The sequence below is a fragment of the Lissotriton helveticus genome, chromosome 5_1 (assembly GCF_964261635.1).
Source record: "Lissotriton helveticus chromosome 5_1, aLisHel1.1, whole genome shotgun sequence".
In the NCBI taxonomy this organism is placed as follows: Eukaryota; Metazoa; Chordata; class Amphibia; order Caudata; family Salamandridae; genus Lissotriton; species Lissotriton helveticus.
In genome coordinates, this window is record NC_136065.1 from 28,582,964 (window position 1) to 28,602,366 (window position 19,403).

A 19,403-nucleotide genomic window follows, 5' to 3' on the forward strand; every position below is an offset into this window, starting at 1 on the left:
GACATGTGATGCAAACGTAACAGAATATGTCATGAATGGGGTGGAGACATGGAGGGGGCTACCTAAGGAGCCGGGACCTCTGACCTAATGGTGCGCGCAAACTGGCAATGACGTGTTACTAGGAGAAGCTGGGGGCTATGAACTCTGTGCTAGGAGCAGAGACTGAAGTCTGGAGAGTCAGGGCGACATGTACCTAAACAGTATCTAGTATCTGATGTTTAGAGAACATGTTGATAGAATCCAAAAGTTATCGGGGTAAAGGCTAACAGACTCTAAGACTGGAGCATGCATTATTCTACATGTAGTGCGTGATGAAGAATATTAAATGACCATTAATACAGTATTTCTCTTACATGGAGACGTAAAGGCTAGACAATGACGGAAACTATTGATGCAGTTCAGTAGCTGAGGAATGCAGAGAAGGAGGGCTGAACTGATAACTGGAATCATAACATACTCTTGGCAGACTCAGAGACAGAGCCAGGCTGAACCGGGCACTGTGAGGCAGGAAGTAAGTGAAGGGTCAGGAACACAGGTGGGGGCTGTATCGCTCCTCAGCGAGGGCTCAGGAGACAGAAGCTGAATCTGGTGTCCAGGCCCTTTTGAGGCCTAGAAACGGGAACTATACAATGAAATAACGTGTACACTGAGAAACGTGGCAACATAACTTTACATAGGCCTGATATTCGTAGTATTCACGAGAACTGGAAACTGGCATACTAGAGATGGACACAACTGTAATTGCGTCTTTAATCGAACATGGGAAATACGTATGCATATTAATCATGCACACATAACATATGATGGAGGACGCGTAGGGACACAGAATATGGCAAAATGTACTTTTCCACAAACTGGGAAGTGAGCATAGCAGGCAGACACATGACATCACTTCCTGCAAGGGCTTGGGAAGTGCAGGAAGCAGTGGCATAGCAAGTCTGTCACGGGCCCTGGTACAAGGGAGCAAATGGCCCCCCTGGCCTCTGTTTGTGTTATAAAACTCAGCAGTAATCAGGGTCCAGGGCGCTGCACGGGTGATGCACGCTGATAGTGCTCCCTCGCTTAAAACGATCGAGACGAGGAGGGTTTTCTATTTCAGTCCGTGTTGCCACAGACTGGAACCATCTCCTGTTCCAACTTACAAACATGATTATTGAGACTGCCTTTCGGAAACTGCTAAAAAACCATTTGTTTACAGTGGCGGCCCCTCCGCTAAGGCGGAGGAGCATCGCCCCACGGCTCGTTGAGCCGTGCAAAAGAAAGAATTATAATAAGAAGTTATTATCATTTTATTTTTCTTTGCAGGACACCAGTCAGGTCGGGTGGGGCAGGGCTGGGTTACCCGCCGTCAAGGGGAGCAGTAGTGGTTTGCACTCCTTCTCTAAGTGCGTATGGCGGCTTGGCCGGACCCCTGGGGCTGATCAAACAGTCATGTGCACTTGCCATGTTCTCCACTGGGCTGTGTTGCACAGCGGAGTGGAGAACATGCCCAGCCTCCCAGGTTCTGCCTGAGCGATGAAACAGGCTGCTCAGACCAATCACAGTGCTGGTCCTGCTGCGTCGTGATTGACTGGGAGAGTCCGGAAGTCTGAGTGACTACAGTTGCAGAGAGAGCGAGGACGGAGGAGAAATGTGCGGCGGCGGTTGTGGCTGCGATGACGAAGGTACATTTTTTAAATATATGTATATACATTTTTCATGCCTCTTGCCTCACCACGCCCGTACAGAGGCAGCCGCCACTGTTGGTTTAGCCTGCAGCGTTAATAATCTGTATTTAGCCTTAGGGCTGGGGTACTGTCAGAGTAGCCGTGTGCTGTGTAAGCCTAGTCATTCATTCATTCATTCAGTGGGCCCCTCTGACATCTGGGCCCCGGTGCCACTGCACCTGCTGCATCAATGGAAGCTACAACCCCAGCAGCAAGTGAGGAGGACAAACAGTGAAGTTCATGATGAGCTAGAGGACCTGGATTCATGGTGGGCCATGCTTCTCCAGCACTGTGCATCCATCCTGTGTGCACAAAAGACAAGTTGTAGTTCCCTAGGTGCTGCCTGTCTTCTTGCCACGCTGCGCCCGGATGCGGGACCGTGATTCCGGCTTCCCACTAGGACACATGTGTGGAGAATGGGCAACGCACCTTGGACGTGGGCAGTAGATGTGAGTTTGTACTCTCCGTCCAAACTGATGACTGCTGGGGCCAGTGAGCGTAAAGAACTCTGAATCGGTGCAATAAAGGTTGTATGTGCCCTTTCTATTTATTTATGTGATTTCATTTAGCGTGGACATGGCCCAGAGGCATCCGAGTGCTTCTCAATCAATCAATCAAACATTTGTAAAGCGCCGCACATCCCCTGTGAGGGTCTTGAGGCGCTGGAGCTGTTTGCTGCTGCTCGGAGGTTCATCAGGGTTGTTGGTGCATCCTGGGTCTAGGGTTCGGAGTTCAGACCTTAGTGGATGGAAAGCCTGGGGTCCTGACGCTCAATAAAACCAGAGCATATCAATAACAAATAAACATACATGTACAGAAGGCATCCAAGCGCCTCACGATGAAGCAGCAAAATGACATGTACCTAAAGTCAGCTGGTGGTCCCAAGCTTCCGTCGGTCGCGGATTGGTGGTCAGTCTTTCTCAGTCAAAGCAGCTACGATGTGGAATTCTCTACCGGATGATCTCCAGCATATTCAGGATTTCCGTATCTTTAAAAAACATCTTAAAACTTTTCTGTTTAAACAGCTGCCTTAATATTTCTGCTCCCTCCTGCCATTGCCCACTTACGCGCCAGAACACTCCAGAGCATTAGTGCGCGATATAAATTCCACTATAACATATAACATAAGGTGGAGTGAATGATGAAGCGCTTCACACACATTCATGTTAAAACATGTACATCAGCTCGTAAGGATCATGAACAGGACGTGTAGGTTGAGGGTGGTTTGCGATTGGCGGGAGCATGAGGAGCGGGTTAGGCCAGGTGTTGTTCAAAAAGAAGACCTGTCAGGTCTTTTTCCAAGGTGACATGACATCATCGGTGGGAGGGAGTTCCAGATTCTTGTGGCATTTCCGGAGAAGTGTTGGTTCATGCTTAAAGGTTGGGGGTTCAAGGAGAAGTGATGGAGCATTTCTTGATTTTAGGGTCGGTGTCTGAGATTTTCAGTTTCTCTGAGAGGTACGAGGGTAAAGAGGAGTGAAGAGCTTAAAGAGTGATGCAGGTGGTTTTAAACCGAGCTCTCACCTCTATGGGAAGCCACTGAAGGGAGCATCGAATGGGGGAGATTTGTTTGAAATTCTTGTATCTTCTCACAAAACAGGCTGCCACATGAAGGACTGCTCTAAGTGGACGTAGGTGGACTTTGGGAATGCCGGAACAGAGTGTAATTCCATAGTCGAGTCTGGAGAGCACGGGCGCCTGGACAACAGATTTAGGTCTTGTGCAGGGATGAGGTTCCTGGGTCCCCAACAGCCTTAGCTGGAACCGGGCGCTCTTAGCCATGGAGGGGCCATGGCTCTGGAGGTTAGGATATCTGTTGAGGGTAAATGCAAGAGATTTTTCCTTCTGAATGATGGAGGGGCAACCATCAATGTCCGGGAGGAGATCCATCCAGTCTTCGATCGAAGAGTTTGCTTTCTTTGGGGAGGTGAGAAAATATTATATCTTCACTTGGTTACGTTTCAGGTTACCATCCAGGCTTGAATTATTTCCAGGGAGTTGTATAGGCGGGTGAAGTCTTTTGGGCATGAGATTGTCCGGTAGATTGGGGTGTCATTGGTGTATGGGTGGTGTATGAGTTCCTGAGGATAGTGTAGGGGGTTCGAGGTGGAGATTGAAAAGGGTTGGTGAGAGAATCGAACATTGGAAGATCCCTTGTTTTATGCTGACTGGTTGTGAGACAGTGTTACCAATTTCGACTATTTGGGAGCAGTTTGGTGTCTATGAGGTGAACCCCTTATGGACGACACCATCAATACCCATTCCCTGCTTCAGGGTGTCTGCAAACCCTGATGGTTGATTGTGTCAAACGCAGTGGAGCGGTTGAGGAACACGAGTAGACGAGTTACCAGCGTTGAGTATGTGGCGGGCGTTGTCTACAGCGCTTAGAATGGCAGACTCAGTGCCGTGACCCTGGTGGAATCCGGATGGAAGGGCATCCAGGAGGTTGTTGTCCTCGATGTGGGATTACCGTTTGGAGGCAACAGAACTTTTAATCACCGTGTCTAAGAGAGGCAGGGTGGACACTGGACAGAAGTTGTTAAGGTCATCACAGCCCAGAGATAGTTTTTAAGAGTGGAGAAATTTGACCCCTTTTTAGACAGCCTGGGAACAAGTCTGTGATAAGTTAACCAGGGTTTTCCAAATGAGGAGAAGCAGTTTAGATAGAGGTTTGCTGGTGGAGCTCTGAATTGCGTCACAGATGGTTAGAGGTTTCACCTTGAAGAGAGTTCATAGAAGATCTGCCTCCAAGATTTAGGAGGAAGAGGACCCTGGCTGCAGGGCCTTGAAGGGCGGATTTTGTTTGACTATGTTGAGATTGACCGGAAGGGAGGTGTTAATTTCTTTGTCTTTTTTGTTTAAGAATTCTGCAAAGGTATTGTAAAGGATCTCAGATACCTTAAATGAGGTAATAGAGGGAGGGTTGATGGCTTGATTAATTATCTCATATGGTCATTTAGGTCTGTTCTTGGCCATATCCAGGAGGGATCCGATATGTCAAGCCTTCGTTCTAAAGATGTGGCCTTTGTTGTTTTGTCTCACAGCACAAAGACTTAATAATGAGGGTGCTCTGTCGCGAGACGTTCTCCAGCTTTCTAATATGTCTCCATTCTCCATAGAGGGTTTTGGAGAGGGTTTGGGTCTTTAGAACTTGCTCCTGATGGATGCAAAGTCCTTGATCAAGGAGTCTATGCAGGAGTTGAAATTGTTCATGCTTTGTTGATGTCCAGTTTAGGATCTATTGTAGATAGGGTTGAGAGGGCTCGATTAGCGATGGTTTCAGTATTGATGTTATTGGTATCTCTGAACGAAATTGTTCTCTTTATTCAGCTGTGCAAGGGACTTCTTGTTTGAGAAAGACACTTCTAAGGGAATCTGCAGGTGACCCAACCAATCAACCGTAATGAGGTCACTGGTCGATGGGCGAGGAGTTCTGGAGATGCTCAAGTTGAGAGTGGCGCTTTCGAGGTGTGCGGGTATCTGGCCGGGTTTGTGAAGGTCATTGTCTTTTAGAAAAGCTGGAAAAGGAGCAAAGTTGTCCAGTGTTTTATTTCCTTTGGAACCCCAATGGAAGTTGAAGTCACTGAGAAAGATGATGTTGTCAGAGCTGATTTATTGAGCAGTGAAGAGCTCAGTGCACTCCAAGATGCAGATGCTGATCTTACCGGGGTGGAGAGCGGTGCGTTCAACCCGATGTTAGAGAATTGAAAGTGGGTATTGGGGAGAAGCCTACAGCTCAGAGAGTTTCCATAAAATGATTCTAGGCCTCCACCTTGCTTATCTACCTGGTAATTTCTCAGAATGGAGTAGAAGGCGGGGTGGGCAGGAAAAGAAGAACACTGTTTTTAGTACGGTTCAGCCCGGTTTCGGTGAGGATCAGGATGTCAGTTTTGTGGTCGATGATCTTGAGGCGGTGTTTGATTGCAGAGCTCAGCTGTGCAGCATGCAAGTGAGGGAGGAACTGACAAGTTTGTGCTCAGTTTGGCTGATAAGAAGAGTGGTAATATGGATCAGGTTAGCGGATAAGTTTTGATTTTGGATGGGCATGAGAAATGGATCACGAGTAATGTTCTAGATAATAGGGGGGATAGGAAGGCTGTTTGGTGTTTCGCTGTGGATCTGAGTGTCGGAGGCCTTGGTGTTGTCCTCTTTAGTGGGGCGTGAGCCCATGTGGGTCTGCGTGAACGACTGTCCATAGAGATTGTGTTTGAAAAGGGGCTCTTGAACTGCACCAGCTGTGGTGGGTACCATTTGTGGGAGGTGGCGAGTTGCTGAAATGAGGGAAGGCCTGGGTAAAGATGTCTGTTTTACTTGTGATGTAAGACATTGAGGACAGAAGGGCAGAGGCAAGGGCAGTGGTGCACAGTGGAGAGCCGAGGCATATGTTGTTCTGTTGTGGGAGGTGTTGGGGGGATGCTGGTCGGGTGGAGAGGCCATAACTGGAGAAATAAAGTGAGTAGGTTTCAGAAGGTCATTGTTTCTGTTGGAAGTGATGGTGGGGGGACAAGTTAATGGCATGGAGAGTTGTCAGTGAGTGAAAGATGTGGCAAGAGAGTTAAAGGAAAGAGGTAGGTTTTTGTACATTAGGTGGAAGGGTGTGCCGACACGTGTTGACGATCCCGGGAGATGGGGTAGGTTTCTAGGTCTTGCTCAGGTGTTTGGCAAGTGGGCGATGGAGGTGGGGGAGTAGGAGGATTTATGAGGGCACGGAGAATTGTAAGAGGTGTTGAAGTGGGATTAAGGTGTGTTGGGTAGAGGAGAAGTCCGAGGAGATGTGTTGCATGATGGCGGGAGAATGGTAAGAGGGTGAAAGTCACGATGAGTTGGGAATGAGTTAATTGGGAGGGATTTGAGAAAGGGCAAGATGTTGTCAACTAAAGCCAGAATCTTATTGTTTGCTTGGAAGAGGTCTTTCTGTTATGGACAATGGATATTGTGAGGTTACCGGGTCAAGGGAGGAGGTGATTTTCATTTACATCCAAAGGGAATGTTTGACAGTGAGGAGGCTTGAAGCTTATTTTGCAAGGAGATGTATCAAAGGTCGGTGGAGTGTGTAAAGAAGAGGAGGTCTGCTTTAAGGGCTTCTTTCCGCATACAGTGGTATTGGTAATTGTTTTTTTTAGGGAAATTGCTCAGGATTTTGTGTTCCAAATCTTTCTGCGAGTATTTAGAGAGGTTTGAAGGGTATGTAATCTTAAAAGAGTTGACACCTGATTTAGAAATGCATTTCAAAAGGGTGATGCAGTGTCGGGTAGGGTCACTACCATGATTATGTGGAGTGTGGATCGGGCAAAGAGAAAAGCATCAAGACAAGAAAACACTTAAAATGAGATCTACAGCTGGCTAAGTGACTGCAGCGGGATAGTTAAAGTGAACAAAAAGGAAAGGTCAAGTTAAAAATGAATGCAAATGATTACATACTTGTCCGAGCCTTTGCAGAATGTTAATAACGAGACCAGAAGCTTGGTATTTTCCTTCAGGAAAAGTGGTATCGCTAAGCGGGAGGAATTCAAAGGGGCAGAGTAGGGTCGTGTACATAAGAAAATGGAACAGCAGCTGACTATGTAAGGTGGTGTCGGCTGCTGCTCTCAACATTTCAATCTATCTATACTAATATAATAAAGAGAGAGCCCAAACCTTTGAGGCGGGTAATCTCAGGAACCACAGCACCAATCACAACACCCAATACAGCGTTGGAAAGGGCAGTTGCAGCAGAAGGACATAGGCTATGCAGATGCCCACCATATACATTTAAAAGGTAAAAGAACCGTGCCAGCAAAGTAGTCCCTTGTGGGCGTGTCTGCGTTCTGCTGTGGGCGTGTGCTGGGGGCGTGACATACGCTGGGGCGTGTGGTACGTTCCGCCCTTCAGGCCATGTCGCATATCGTGTGCTGTGGGCGTGTGCTGGGGGCGTGGGCGTGTGCGGGGCGCGGGATTACGGGGAAAAAAAGCAAGCGTTGTGCCCAATATTTCATTGTTTTTTCTTCCCAGGTTCTGTACATTCCAGATCCGGGTGTCCACCCTGCTCCCTTTAAATACCCCTGCACCCCATAATCATAACCCACCCTTACTCCTTAAAATACCCCAACACCCTTAAACACTAACCCATCTTAACCCTATAAATATACCCTGTACCCCAAAACCCAAACCTATCCCTAAACCCTAAAAATACCCCTGTACTCCAAAACCCAAACCTAGCCCTGAACCGTATAAATACCCCTGTACCTCAAAACCCAAACCTACCCCTGACCCCTAAAAATACCCCTGTACCCCAAAACCCAAACCTAGCCCTGAACCCTAAAATTACCCCTGTACCCCAAAACCCAAACCTACCCCTGAACCCTAAAATACCCCTGTACCCCAAAACCCAAACCTAGCCCTGAACCCTTAAAATACCCCTGTACCCCAAAACCCAAACCTACCCCTGACCCCTAAACATACCCCTGTACCCCAAAACCCAAACCTAGCCCTGAACCATAAAAATAACCCCGTACCCCAAAACCCAAACCTACCCCTGAACCCTAAAATACCCCTGTACACCCAAACCCAAACCTAGCCCTGAACCCTAAAAATACCCCTGTACCCCAAAACCCAAACTTAGCCCTGAACCCTTAAAATACCCCTGTACCTCAAAACCCATACCTATCCCTAAACCCTAAAACTACCCCTGTACCCCATAACCCAAAACTATATCTGAACCCTTAAAATACCCAAACACCCCAAAACATATACCTCAGTACCCCAAAACATATACCCCTATACCCATACTTACCTTATCCGAACAAAAAAAACATGCTTTTACCATTCATGCATTTACAACGAATTTCGTTGTAAATGTATGTGTGGTAAAAGCATATAAAATGTAATGCCATGCGTTATAATGGCATTGCGGAGTCATGGTACTTTCGTGAAGAAAGTATGCGGAGTGATGGTATGCGGAAAGAAAGTTGCGGAATAATGGGTCTTTACCCTCCCCCGGTAAGTACATTGGTGGCACGGCGGCCCACATCTCCAGCAACATACTCATATGTTTTCACCACCGATTTGAAAAATGCACAGGTCTCTCTCATTGATGGCCAGCACCGACATACACTTTTAGACACACCTCCCGCCACAAGTTCTAGAATTGCGAACTTTAGAGCTGGGGAGCTACGTTTGAATCTCGGCATCAGCTCAACATCCTGTGATTCCAGGCAAATCGCTTTGTCTCCCCGTGCCTACCACAAATGAATGTGTTCTTCTGTAATGTAAATTGTGGTCATGCCATGTTGTCGAGTTTGCGCTATATAATATTGCAAGGAAAAATAAAGTAGGGAAACTCGAGTTCACACACTACTGAACGCACACTCTTAAGTGCATCAGCAGTGCACTGTGAATCGGAGCATTTCACAGGCCTGTCACAGATAAGAAATGCTATCAAAACGAAATCCTACAAAACAATATACTACTGGCCGGCAGCAATTCATACCCAGACAACGTCGGGCCGGGCTGCTAGTACTAATATAAAAAAGAGAGAGCCCAAACATTTGAAGCGGGTAATCTCAAGAACCACAGCACCAATCACAACACCCAATACAGCGCGGGAAAGGGCAGTTGCAGCAGAAGGACATAGGCTATGCAGACGCCCACCATATACATTTAAAAGGTAAAAGAACCGTGCCAGCAAAGTAGTCCCTTGTGGGCGAGTCTGCATTGTGCTGTGGGCATGACAAACGCTGGGGGCGTGTGATACGTTCCGCCCTTCTTGCCATGTTTCATATGGTGTTCTGTGGGCGTGTGCTGGGGGCGTGGTCCTGTGCGGGCACGGGATTAAGGAAAAAAAAGCGAGCGTTGTGCCCAATATTTCATTGTTTTTTCTTCGTAGGTTCTGTACATTCCAGCTCCGGGTGTCCACCCTGCTCCCTTTAAATACCCCTGCACCTCATAATCATAACCCACCCTTACTCCTTAAAATACCCCAATACCCTTAAACACTAACCCATCTTAACCCTATAAATATACCCTGTACCCCAAAACCTAATCCTATACCTAAACCCTAAAAATACCCCTGTACCCAAAAACCCAAACCTAGCCCTGAACCCTATAAATACCCCTGTACCTCAACACCCAAACCTACCCCTGAACCCTAAAAATACCCCTGTACCCCAAAACCCAAACCTACCCCTGAACCCTAAAAATACCCCTGTACCCCAAAACCCAAACCTACCCCTGAACCCTAAAATACCCCTATACCACAAAACCCAAACCTAGCCCTGAACCCTTAAAATACATCTGTACCCCAAAACCCAAACCTACCCCATAACCCTAAAAATACCCCTGTACCCCAAAATCCAAACCTAGCCCTGAACCACAAAATAACCCTGTACCCCAAAACCCAAACCTACCCCTGAACCCTAAAATACCCCTGTACCCCAAAACCCAAACCTAGCCCTGAACCCTAAAAATACCACTGTACCCCAAAACCCAAACCTAGCCCTGAACCCTTAAAATACCCCTGTACCCCAAAACCCAAACCTACCCCTGAACCCTAAAAATACCCCTATACCCCAAAACCCACACCCAGCTCTGAACCCTAAAAATACCCCTGTACCCCGAAACCCATAAATATCCCTAAACCCTAAAACTACCCCTGTACCCCATAACCCAAAACTATATCTGAACCCTTAAAATACCCAAACACCCCAAAACCTATACCTTAATACCCCAAAACATATACCCCTATACCCATACTTACCTTATCCAAACATAAAAAAAACATGCTTTTACCATTCATGCATTTACAACGAATTTCGTTGTAAATGTATGCGTGGTAAAAGCATATAAAATGTAATGCCATGCGTTATAATGGCATTGCGGAGTCATGGTACTTTCGTAATGAAAGTATGCGGAGTGATGGTATGTGGAAAGAAAGTTGCGGAATAATGGGTGTTTACCCTCACCCGGTAAGTACATTGGTGGCACGGCGGCCCACATCTCCAGCAACATACCCATATTTTTTCACCACCGATTTGAAAAATGCACAGGTCTCTCTCATTGATGACCAGCACCGACATACACTTTTAGACACACCTCCCACCACAAGTTCTAGAATTACGAACTTTAGAGCTGGGGAGCTACGTTCGAATCTCGGCATCAGCTCAACATCCTGTGAATCCATGCAAATCGCTTTGTCTCCCTGTGCCTACCACAAATGAATGTGATCTTCTATAATGTAAATTGTGCTCATGCCATGTTGTCGGGTTCGCGCTATATAATATTGCAAGGAAAAATAAAGTAGGGAAACTCGAGTTCACACACTACTGAACGCGCACTCTTAAGTGCATCAGCAGTGCACTGTGAATCGGAGCATTTCACAGGCCTGTCACAGATAAGAAATGCTATCAAAACGAAATCCTACAAAACAATATACTACTGGCCGGCAGCAATTCATAACTGGACAACGTCGGGACGGGCTGCTAGTGTTCTAATGAAGAGCCTCTTTCTCCTGCCTCTCCAAGTACATAGAGTAGCATGGGAAAGCGAAAGGCAGAGGCTATGCTGCAGGGCACACTGTGGCCTTCCCCCGCCCTCCTCCCATAGCTCACAGAGTCCCTGGAATCTTGGAAGGAGGGAGGGTAATGCTGCCCAGATTGTGGCCCCCCCTGGCTTGACTTTAACCCCTTTCACAGCTATTGTTGTGAATGTTCAACAGCTCAAAGCCGTGGCCCGGCACATAGCTGTTGAACAATCCCAGCAACAGCTATGAATCATGTGTCGGAGCCTCTGGGATTTCAACCCCCTTGGTCTTCGATGCCTTTGTTTTTCTAATTCGAACATTCTTCCCTCTAGGGGTGGAATGTTCTAATAGCCTCATTGCCCGCCATAGTGGGCTATACTGCCCATTAAAGGCCCGATCCCTTGTTAATACTGGAGCAGGCCTTTAATGGCTGGAATAGCTTGCTACAGTGGGCTATAAGGCTGTAGCAGGCGACCAACCCTAATTGTTTTGTTAGGGAAAAGGATTAGAGTTGGGTGTCTTTTGGTACAGGATTAGGCTTGTTTTCGGTTAGGCTTGTTTTAGTAGTAAGTCGGTTTTGTGGGCTACTTTGACAGAGTGTTGTTCATGTTATAAAACTGAGAACAGGAGTTCTTAGCAGTGTTGCCCTAAGTAGATATATGCTAGTAGGCTTTCTCTATTATATATGAGTCACGTTGAGCTTCCTAGAGCAGTTATTTATTTCTTTTTATTCCCTAATATATGTGTGCCAGTCAGGAGTCTTCTTTAGTCCCTTTTCTATTGTCATGGATCTGATGGAGTACTTTACAAGTAGTCCTTCTTCTATCTTGAGTAGCTCTTGTGGGAGTCTCCTTCAGTAGTCATTTTTCTATTGCAGTGGGCCTGAGGGAGACCATATGGGGTAGTCCTTTTGAGGGGCTCTAACATGGGTTTATGGTTGGAAAGGAGTTTTTTATAAATATTTATGGCCATGTCGTGAATTCTTCAGGCATGAATCAGAAAAGAATGAAAACGTCTCCTTGTGCAGCCTACTCAGCTGACCGCAATCCTCTTGACCAAAGTGCAGCCCAAATGAGGGCCTCCTGGCCAAGCACCCTGGCTCGTTGCACCAAAGTCTGTCTTCATCAGTTTGACCCCGCTTCCCCAATGCCTTACCATCACATTTTTTCCAAACAGCTTTACTTTCTCTTCGGAATCTCTGCCCTCTTACCACACCATATGTCCCTTCTCCTTTGCACAAACAAACGCTCAGGGAGTCTTCTCATGCGTGTGGTGTTGGTGGGGGGTACCCTCCACCACTTGAAGTTCTGCCACAGACTTTATCGGGCCGGTCCTAGGATTTTTGGAGTCAAGGGCAGAAGGGCAAAGTGTGAGGCAGCATTAATTTGGGTGTACAGTCAAAATATCGAATTTTTAATATCGAGTAGCAATAATATTGAGTAAAAAATATAGAATAGACATAATATCGACTAGACAGAATATAGACTGCCAAAATATCGAATAGAATAGTATGAATATCGATTCAAAAATATAGAATGGACAAAATATCGAATGGACAGAATATAGACAACAAAAATATCGAATTTTAGGTAAGTAAGTTGATATTATTTTTGTGTAATATAATTCTGTAGCGGGTTGTGGGTTTATAGGGGAATAGGGTGGGAAGTAATTTCATTATAATTAATAAAATATGTTATTTTATTTGTTGGTATTTGTTTTGAATTAATTGTTCATTAATTATTAATTGGTAATTAATTGAAATATAATTGGTAATTATTTTTAATTGATTAATTGTTAAATATGTTAATGTTAGTAATTTATTTTCTGTAGCGGGTTGTGGGTTTATAGGGGAATAGGGTGGGAAGTAATGTAATTATGATTAATTAAATATGTTAATTTATTTATTGGTATATATTTTGAATTCATTGTTAATTAATTATTAATTGGTAATTAATTAAAATATAATTGTTAATTAATTTTAAATAATTGTTTAATTGATAATTATGTTAATTTAATTAATTCATTTTCAGTAGTGGGTTGTGGGTTTATAGGGGAATAGAGTGGGAAGTAATTTAATTGTAAGTAATTACATTTTTAAATGTTTTATTTTTTTATCCAATTTTTTATTATTTTTAATTTGTTAATTAATTTATTGTTAATTGGTAAATAATTTGTATTAGTAGGTGATTATTAATAAAAATTAATTTTGATTTGTATTTATAATTGATTAATTCATATAATATATAAAAATGTTAATTATTTAAATTCATTTGTAATTGGTATTAATAATTATGTTATTTTTATTTATATATGAAGAATTTACTTTCCCTACTGTTGCACTCAGTGGAGTGGGAATAGTAATTTTTACCCTCCCACTATCCAACGCATTCCCTACTGTTGCACTCTCTGGAGTGGGAATAGTAATTTAAACCCCTATGCTATCCAACGCTTTCCCTTCTATTGCACTCACTGGAGTGGAAATAGTAATTTTTACCCCTACGCTATCCAACACGTTCCCTACTGTTGCACTCTCTGGAGTGGGAATAGTAATTTACCCCTACGCTATCCAACGCTTTCCCTACTGTTGCACTCTCTGGAGTGGGAATAGTAATTTTTACCCCTACGCTATCCAACGCTTTCCCTACTGTTGCACTCACTGGAGTGGGAATAGTAATTTTTACCACTACGCTATCCAACGCTTTCCCTACTGTTGCACTCTCTGGAGTGGGAATAGTAATTTTTACCCATACGCTATCCAACGCTTTCCCTACTGTTGAACTCACTGGAGTAGGAATAGTAATTTTTACCCCTACGCTAACCAACGCTTTCCCTACTGTTGCACTCACTGGAGTGGTAATAGTAAATGTAACCCTCTCGCTATCCTACGGTAAAAATATTGTATATGTTTTGTTAATAATATGTATATATATATATATATATATCTCTAGGCTCACGGTCCGTCTGCTCTCCTTCACTTGCGGCCGGGTGCTTTCAATGGCGGGAGACGGTACCACGCCAGTCACAGACAAAGCTCAGATGCAAGAAGCATACAGCACTCACGGGGGACTGTTCCAATGTAGTTTATTGGACAAACACACTAAGACGCGTTTCGGCCACCGCCTTTCTCAATTAGAGGCCGGCGCCACCCTTAGGCAAGATTTAAATACAGCCAATCAACAAAATAAAGAAAGGACATGTATAGTGCATTCTGACCACCATTTCTGAGTGGTGTAGATTCAGTTAAATCACTGACAAAATTGCGCCCTGGATGGGCATAGAACACACAAATAATAATTATTTTGCAAATTCAGCCCTGAATGGGCATTCCACAATATATATATATATATATACATACAAACAAATCACAGATTAAAGCATTAAAAAGAATCATCAAAAGTGCAGAAAAATTAATGTGAGACTCATAGATGGACAGCTAACTCCTCCCCAGCATTCAGGCCACCTGGTTTCTTGGTCTGGTTCTCAATAATATGATGAGACTCTAGCCTGCGCAGCTGAAGCAGCCTATTTCCTCCCCTTATGTCTGCCGGTACTTGGTCCATGCAGTAAAAGCTAAGGAGTTCTCGGTTGCTTTGGTGGGACACTTCAAAGTGTCTCGCCACTGGATAAGTGGGATCTATCTAGTGGGATATATATATATATATATATATATATATATATATATATATATATATATATATATATATCCATTTTTTTTAGTTATATTAATTATTTATTAATTTTAAGTTTATTTAAGTATTTTAAGTATGTTTAAATTAATTATATTTATTATTATATTAATTTTAAATTACTTTTAATACATTTAAAAATTTTGATATTTTGACTGTCTATATTTTTTACAATCGATATTTCTGTACTTACCTGTTGGTAGATAAGAAGTCGATATTCTGGCATTCTATATTTTCTCCACGATATTTTTGCAGGTCGATATTTTGCTCCTCGATATTCTGTCAGTGATCCATTAATTTGCATATGACGTGACATCACAGGAAGTGCTATCACTTGACAATCCGCTGCCATCCTTGAAGCAACATTGCAAAAAGCAACTTTGGTGGTACGGATATCCGTAAAGCAATAACAACATTAAAAATACCCCAAATAAAATAAGTATTAATATTTTAACGCTCTATTGGGTAGAAATACATTGTATTAGTCTCTGATGAAGCTCTGGGCCAACCTTTCAATTTTGTTGAAGTCAATGGTCCTTTGTTTTCCCTTGAGAAGAGAAGGGTTTATGGACAAGTTTAGACCCATTATCTGTGTGACCAAATATGACCACACATTAAGGGTCAGAGTAGGTATCGGAAAGTTGGAAAGGAAAAGGATTTATTACAAACTCAAAGTCAAGATAATATAAATCAGATGCAAAAACATGAAGTAAATATACAGAATTATTAAAGGAAGACCAAATCGAAAGAACAAATCGCGATTTCCATACCTGCAATGCAAAAGATTAATAATAATAATCTCATCAGTGGACAAATGGTTTTGATCCCTTCCCCCATACATGGGAAAGAATTGCAGTATCTAGCCATGTCTACACTAAACTAAGAGTTAAGGAACCCCTATTAATCCAGAAGCAAGAAAAGGTATCAGTATCACAAGTTCTGCAGAACCTTTTGTCCTACATGCTATTAGCATATCTTTTATGTGTGTGTGTTTTTCTCTATTTTTTGTCTTACCAGGTTGAGGATAGGTACCTACAGTGAGAGTCCCTATCAGCGCAAGGACGCTAAAACTCCTTAAGAATAAGGTATTACAGGTTCACAGGTTATCTTTTTCCTGGACCCTGTGACGTGTTTTCTGTTTTTCACTCACATTCCGGTCCTGACGAAGCGCCAAAGGATCCTTTAGGGACCGCCTGAGAGCACGAAACATGTTGACCTTGTTTTATGTATGATTTATTCACTACAGCACTTATCCTGAGAGCAGCGGTTCGTCACACATCCACCCTCTGTATTTGCTTTTAAGAGGAGCTCGAGGATCCAGACCATTTTAATTTACCATTCAAACCCCTGAATAAACACTGGTTCTGGGTACCGTTTGGTAATTTTAAACATCCACTCACCTTTTTCCCTAGGCCCACGGACCCACATGCACAACAGTGGCGTCTCCTTAAAATATCTCCGCTAAAGAGCCCCCTCGCGGGACCCGTGAGGGACTGCAGCGCCACCCCCACGATGGGCAACGCCCGATGATGAAGCATGACACTCGCAAGGGAGTGTGAAGGCACTATATCCAAAAGGAGGGATTCCCCCATCACAATTTGAGAACCAACCTATCGTGAGTCTGACCACTTAGCACTTTTTTCTTTTACAAACCATAATGTGGTTACACTTCTCTGAGATCTGAGGAACAGTTACCCCCCAGTGGATACACATTACCTGGTGGGAGCAGGGGTACTGGACCTCCTTTCTAAATTGCTCCCGGTCCCCAATTCTTTTTGTGTGATATAGTGGGAGACCCCAGTCATGTGTCAGCCTCATGGTACATACCCTGGGCTGGTGGACCAGTTGCAGGATAGCACCCCTGAACTGGTGGGAGAATTGTGCAGAACACCTGCCACAGGTGCCCTGACAATTCTGGAATCGAGGGGGACTGCTCCCATTGGGGGTGGGGGGTCCAGGACCCGTTTGGTGAGGAAGGACATGGTGTGGGAGAGCCCATCCCAGTCTCCTGTCCGGCTGCAGGGTACAGTACCTGGGTTGGGGGGCCAGTGTCAGGATGCCATACCTGACTTGGCGGGAGGAAGAGTGGAGAAAGGTTGCTACACACCTTGGGCTGCCGCCCCCCACTCTCTGACGCCACAGAGATTAGAGAGGCCTGAAAGGCATATGGCCTGGCTCTCATCACTGACAGTTGTCAGTGGCCACACTGGTTTGCTGTCCTGGTGTACAGAGGTGCCCCTGGGAGAGGGACAGGAGTCACACCCTGGGGGCGGACTAGGCCACACTACTGTGTTGGCCATGTGGGCACTGTCCGCCTGTTGGGACACATCTGTGAGCAAAGTAAGTTTAGACGCTGCACAGATGGCGTCCAGAGGTAAGCAGAAGGGTTCCCCTTGGGTCAGCTTAGTGGGCCCTGAGAGTATGGACAGAGGGATCCAACTGGGTTCAGGAAGGCGTAGAACGGGAATAGACCCCTGCTGTTGCAGGCTATGTTCCATGTTGTGTCACCCCAAGCAGGGAAGCTCATTGAGGTATGGATTGGTCTACCCTGACTTTAGGCTGGAATGGGGTTGTGTTGGAAATGGCGCTTTTTGCAGGGTTATCCAGAAACATTTTGCTTCTTCTTCCTATTTTTTCCTGACCTGCTGTTGTTGGTTTTAGGACTCTGGGCACTTTACCACTGCTGATCAGTGCTAAAGTGCATACGCTCTCTGTGTATATTGTGTTATGGATTGGTGTTTCCATGATTGACATATTGGATTTACTGGTAAGTCCCTAGTAAAGTGCACTGAGAGTGCCAGGGCCTGTAAATCCAATGCTACTGTGGCTTGCAGCATGGGTTGTGCCACCCACAGAAGTAGCCGGTAAAAAGGTAACTCCGATTTGCCACTGCAGAGTCTCCGCGCAATTTGTAACTGCCATGTTGACCTGGCAAGTGCACCCACTTGCCAGGCATTAACCTTTCCTTTTCTACATGTTAGTCACCCCTGTGGTAGGCCCAAGGTACCCCTGTGGGCAGGGTGCAGTGTATGTGAAAGGTAGGACAGGCCCTGATGTGTGTGGCATGTCCTGATAGTGAAATACTGCCGATTTCGTTTTTCACTATTGCAAGCTTACCTGCTCCCATAGGATAGAATGGGGAGTTTGTTTATAACAGCTTATAAACATAACTGTCCCTGGGAACTATGTAGTGTTTAGGGTGCCCGAACTCAGAATCTAAAGATGCATCTTTTAGTGACGGTGGTTTTTACATTCTGTGTTTGAAAATACCACTTTTAGAAAGTAGGTATTTTCTTTCTCAGCCATCCAGTAGGCCTCTGCTAGGTTTGTGGATTGACTGTCTGGGTTTTGGATGACAGGGGCTGGGTAAGAGCTGTGGCTCCAGATAATCTAGGTGGGTCAGGAAATGGCTGAATAGACCCGGGCTGTATTCAGAGTAGTGGGAGGAGTTGTCACTAGCACCGGAATGGGCCCAGTCTGCATTTAGAGTGGTGGGAGGAGATTTCCCTTGCACCTGAATTTGCCCTACCTGCCTTGGACAATGCTGTCTCCACCTCCTGCCATGAAACTGCAACAGAGAGGACAGAACTGGTTTGGGCTAAGTACAGACGCTCTCTGACCTCAGAGAACAACAGATTGGGTGGTATAAATATTGGGGCCTAGACCCGAGAACTTTAGAACTCTTTTGGACCAAGAAGACTGCCAAGAAGAAAAGCTGGAGAAGCTGTGAGGAGGAACTACTACTTTGTTGAGGGCTTTGCTGTGTTGGCCTGCAGTGGTTCTTCTGTCTTGGGCAGTGAAAGGACTGGACTGAACTTTCTGCACTCTATTTTTGTGAGTTTCTCCAAGGGCTGGAGGTAGAGCTTGCACCCTGTTCAAGAAGTCTCAGTAATAGCAAAGACTTCAAGTTCTTCTGCCCTCATCACTGGGGACTGGTTGTTTTATGCTGCATCAGAAGACAAAGCAACCCGACGCCATCTACGACGCCGCTGCTGTCTCCGTGTCCTGAAGGCACCGCAATGTCTTACGATGAAGTCTGCTGACGCCGCCACCGAGCCACTATTCGCGCCGCGACCTTGCTTCACGGCGCCGCCTTGGTATCCCAGATGACACTGCTACATGCCGAAATCGACGCCACTGCTTGCACCGTGGTTCAAGGGCACTGCTCTTAAAGTTACACGACGCACCGCCCTCATCATGCACCGTGGACTTGGCCTACCGACGCCGGCGCCATCGACTCCAGTTCATAAGCTGACAACAGCACTTCAGCAATGACGATGCCGCTACTTGCCCCGTGACCTGTCTGCACTGCGACGAGCACCGTATCACTTCTCACCGCGACCCTGGTCTCGCTGATAATGCCATCTGATGCTGCCACCGAGCCCCTGCTCGCACAGTGACCTGAGGGCATCGCACGCCACACTGCTGCACTTTTCACTGCAGCATCCGACGCCTGTCAATGCCAGCACTCCTGACTTCAACCGCGAGGAGTTCGACCTGCAATGCATGTGGCTT